Source organism: Triticum dicoccoides, chromosome 2A, assembly GCF_002162155.2.
Source record: "Triticum dicoccoides isolate Atlit2015 ecotype Zavitan chromosome 2A, WEW_v2.0, whole genome shotgun sequence".
NCBI lineage: Eukaryota > Viridiplantae > Streptophyta > Magnoliopsida > Poales > Poaceae > Triticum > Triticum dicoccoides.
This window is the reverse complement of record NC_041382.1, coordinates 723,732,514-723,737,460: the sequence shown is the minus strand read 5'-3', so window position 1 is coordinate 723,737,460 and position 4,947 is coordinate 723,732,514. Positions and strand designations below refer to the sequence as shown.

The 4,947-nt window shown below is 51.6% G+C and overlaps 1 pseudogene; it reads left to right on the top strand.

Annotated features, from left to right (window-relative positions):
• Positions 1-2,986: 2,986 nt before the first annotated feature.
• LOC119358210 lies at positions 2,987-4,301 on the top strand (annotated as a pseudogene).
• Positions 4,302-4,947: the final 646 nt, after the last annotated feature.

Below are 4,947 nucleotides of genomic sequence, written 5' to 3'. Positions count from 1 at the left end.
GTATCCATCTGAAGGGCAGTACCCTACTACCACTACATCAGGAAAGCAACCCATTGATCATTCGGATACAAACCCATGTTCTCGCTTCTGCTCTTGTTTACTGCATTAAGACAACGCGATTCAAACTGCTGTGTGCTACGGTAGTTGAACCCTTATCCTCTGCATGACCTGTCATTGGCACAGTAACTAGATGAAACCCACTAGCATGTGTAGGAGTTGATTGAGCCATGTATGTGTTCCCTACCGTGCTATGCCTGCTATGCTTAGAGTTGCGTCAGGTCTGGTTCATCTGGGTGATGGGCTAGAGTGAAATGATTATGTCGGTAATGTGAGGGATGTGTTGAACATGATTTGGTAAAGGTATCGATGAGAGGCCATGTAGGAGTACATGGTGGGTTGTTTCATTGAGGTTGTCCATAAGAACTAAGATCTGTATGTGTGATTTAAGATTCAGTTACTACCATACATTGGGCCCGAAACCAATGGACCCTCTCGGCTTCTTATTCACCCTAGTACTCTGTCCAGGAGTTGCAATTAGTTTCTGGTGTTTGTAGGTTATGTGTTGGCGGCCATGCGTAGCGCTGACCCTAGGGGTGGGCTATGTTACGGTAGATACACCGTGGCACGGTGTACCGAGTCACCCGTTTGGTGTCTCGGGAATCCTGTTCACATTGTTCGGGGCCGTATGTGGAAACCTCGGCCGGACTCCCTGCGGATGGAACCTGGATAGGCGACAAACCTGGACTAGAGGCTTGAGTGTTTAGGTAGGCCGTGGCCGACACCCTCGTTGGGCTTTCGCTTGAAGGTTGCCGAGTACATGTCGTGTAAACGGCGGTAAGTGGTGAAAGCGTGTATGAAGAAGTACACCCCTGCAGGGTATAAAACTATTCGAATAGTCGCGTCCGCGGTAAAGGACTACTTGGTTGCCTATACAGTTCATAGACAAGTTAATGGATACTACTAAAAGACTCAAGATAAGTGTGAGTACCGAGGATGGCCCTCTCGTAAGATGACGAGGGAGGATCCCCGGTGGAGTATTGTGTTGGTGACTAGTGGACTCGTGTGCGAAAAACTGTTTTACTAGTGGAGTCTCGTAGGATAGCCTAGCCAAGAGTCAAAGCTGGCTTGCTGCAATAACTCCACCACGTTCTTGAGAATAAGCATGTATAGTAGGTTCTGATGTAAGACTTGCTGAGTACCTTTGTACTCATGTTTTCTTAATTACTGTTTCCAGACGACAACACCGCCCCCTCCGATGGGTTTTATGTAGATATCGACGTCGATGAGTGACTTGCCACTCAGGTGGTGATCCTGGCCATGGAGGGCCCTATGTAGATAGACAGGCTTCGAGAAGCCTTCTTGCTTTCTAGTGTCTATACTCAGACTATTTGCTTTCACATGTGCTTGTATGCTTGTATGACTTGAGTGTCGGGTCATGTGACCCTACCTGTATGAACATGTTATGTATGGCTCTTTGGAGCCTTTAAATAAAGTACTTGAGTTGTAGAGTTTTGTTGTGATGCGATGTTGTATTTGCACATATGGAGCATATTGTGTGTATGATTGAAATGCTTGGTATGTGTGGGATCCGACAATCTAGTTGTTTATCCTTGACAGCCCTTCTTATGGGGAAATGTAGTCTAGTGCTCCTCGAGCCATAGTAATCCGCTACAGCCCGGTTCACCGGAGTCCTGCTAGCCCAGCACTACTGCTCAGGACACTTGACTGGCCGGCATGTGTTTCACTTCGTTCCTATGTCTGTCCCTTCGGGAAAATGTCACGCAGTGACATCCGGAGTCCTGCCTAGCCTGCTACAGCCCGGGTTCCCCGGAGTCCTGCTAGCCCAGTACTACAGCCCGGATTCACTCGCTGATGACCGACATGCTCGATGTGATTCATGTATGCCTGTCTCCGTAGGTCTGCGCCGCTTTGGGTTCGCGACTAGCCATGTCGGCCCGAGTTCTCTGTCATGTGGATGCTAGCGATATTATCATATACGTGAGCGAAAAGGCGCAAGCGGACCCGGGCCATGGTAAGGCGACATCCGTGGGGATACCGTACGTGAGGCCGCAATGTGATATGAGGTGTTACCGGCTAGATTGATGTGACTTGAAATCGGGGTCCTGACATAAGTCTTTTAAGGATTCCAATAAAGACTACATACAGAACAAAATGATTGAATCTACACTCTAATATATATACATCCGTATATAATTTGTATTAAAATCTCTAAAAGACTTATATTTAGAAACCGAGGAAGTACATGTCTTGGTGGTCAGTGATTTAGCTGGGCCAGTAGCCTAATGGAATCAGGTGTTCCATTTCAAAAAAAAATCCACACCGGTCGCCGTGATTATACCTCCTCGTCTACCTTTCCGGCAGAGCAATCCAGACGCGAATGAAGAAGCCACACGGTAGCTCGAATTCCAATCGACCATGGTGTCCAGGCCCGGCACCGGGACAAAGGTGACGGCGGCGTCCATGTTTGCAGTGGTTGCCTCCTTTGCGACGGCGGAAGGAGTTCGCCGTGGTTGAGCGAGTAGCAGGATCCTCCATCCGACGCATGCGTCCGAGCCATGAGTTTTCCCCTGTCGCACTTTCATTTCCAATGTCAAGTCTCCCCGATGGAGACTTCAAAACTCAACACCTAGCAACGTACGAACTTTTCCTTGCGCAGACATATAGTACTCGTCACGTAGTTGAAGACTTCAAAAGTCAAATCTCGTCGAGGACTTGTTCACGCAGACACATACATACTCCCTCCATAAACTAATATAAAAACATTTAGATCATTACTTTAATGATCTAAACACTTTTATATTAGTTTAGAGGAGTACTCTAGTTTACAGAGAGAGTACTACTCTTGCTCGCATTGTCTAATTTTGATTTGGCCGGAAGAAAAATCCCTAGCTACAAGTCCACTCCCTGCAACGGCCAGCCCAATTGTTCTCAAGAACTGTGTAGTAGTTTCCTTCTTCCCAGGAAGATGAAGCAGGCCGGCACGCCGTGCATTCCAGTCTTGATCCTCCTGTTCTTGACTCCATTCTGCAGATCCGATGACCGGCTGTCACCTGCAAAGCCGCTCTCCCCCGGCGACATGATCGTCTCCAAGGGCGGGGACTTTGCGCTCGGCTTCTTCTCCCCGACAGCTCCAACGCGAGCCTGTACCTTGGCATATGGTACCACAACATGGCCGGCCGCACCGTCGTATGGACCGCCAACCGCGACGATCCAATCGCCGCCGCTTCATCTCCGACGCTCGCCATCACCAACAGTTCCGACCTGGTGTTGTCGGACTCCCAAGGTCGCACTCCTTGGGCCATGAAGAGCGACATCAAGGGCAGCATGGGAGTTACTGCGGTGCTTCTTGACACGGGGAATTTTGTCGTCCAGTCACCAAATGGCACGTCCATTTGGCAGAGCTTTGATCACCCGACGGACACACTCCTCCCAGGTAGGACCATGTTGAGCAAGAAGGGCCATGTCGTGTGGCTCCTGATTGCTTCTAAGGGCCTCAATGACCTGTCAACTGGAGTCTTTTCTATGAGCCTTGATCCTAGCTCAGACCTTCAGTTTTTCATTTGTAACGGGACTAGGCCCTATCACCGCCGCATCTTCAACGGTGAGATGGCGGTTGGCACATTATACCAGAATACTGTCTTGTATGAAGCCATTATCAGGACACGGGATGGGTTCTACTATGATTTTAGAGTTTCTGGTGCCTCACAATATGCACATCTTAGGCTCGACTACATGGGTGTGTTGACTCTGAGCTTGGACAACCGCTCGTCATGGAGAACCATCACCGGCTCACCGCACCCCCCGCTAGCTGCAACATCTACGCTTCATGTGGCCCGTTCGGCTATTGTGACTACACGGCGGCTGTCCCGACATGTAGTTGCCTCGATGGGTTTGAGCCCTCTGGTCCTAAGTTTTCAAGCGGATGTAGAAGAATCCAAGAGCTGAAATGCAGCAAGCAAAGTCATTTCGTCACCTTACCTAGGATGATGCTCCCCGACAATTTTTTACGTGTCCACAACAGAAGCTCTGGCGACTGCATGACCGAGTGCAGCAACAATTGCTTGTGTACAGCCTATGCTTATGCCAACTTTAGCACTAATGATGCTATGGCTGACCAGTCAAGGTGCTTGGTTTGGACAGGGGAGCTTATCGACACAGGAAAGTTTAGCGAGTATGGCGAGAACTTGTATCTCCGGCTTGCCAACTCTCCTGGTATGCACCAACCAACTCTCCTGGTACTTCTGCTTCTGTACACCCTCCTTAAACACATCAAGGGCTGAGATTTGCTCATACCCCTTCGCTGTCAGAGGCATGATCGTCTTATGTAAACCCCCCCACCCCCCTCTCCGCGTCTCCACGCCGATACCCCCCGCGCGCCTGTGTATACGGGGCTGCCGCACGAGCTGAGCCGCTTGGCAGCCGTGAGGACGCGAGCCGAGCAACGCCGTTAGCATCCATGGGCCCACAATGTCAGATGCAGGGCGTGTCGATGGGGGCATACATGTGGTCGTGGCGCGGTCGTGCAGTTAACTGCGCACTAATTGCGGCGCTGACTGCTCGCGGCCGATCTCCTGCCGCCAGCCTTCGGCCATCGTAGTATGTGCCCTCCATTGCCGTGCGTGCGGCGACCGGGCGCCTTCCGCCTCGGGCCGGCAGTTGACGCGACCGGTCGGCTGCCGCCGCTACGGCGACCGCCCGCCCGCCTTCAGACGCCACCAACGCTTCGATTGCCGCCCATCTCTCTCGCCCCGCCCATCTCTCTTCCTCTCCTCGCCCGCCCATCTCCCTCTCCTCGTCGGCAATGTCTTCCAGCGACTCCGACAAGGGCGCGTGGCCGACCAGCGTTTGGCCGCTGAGCCTCACCGTCGGCGACACGGAGGATCTGGCCCGGTACGGCGTGATGGTGCCGCCGGCAGGCAAAGTGCC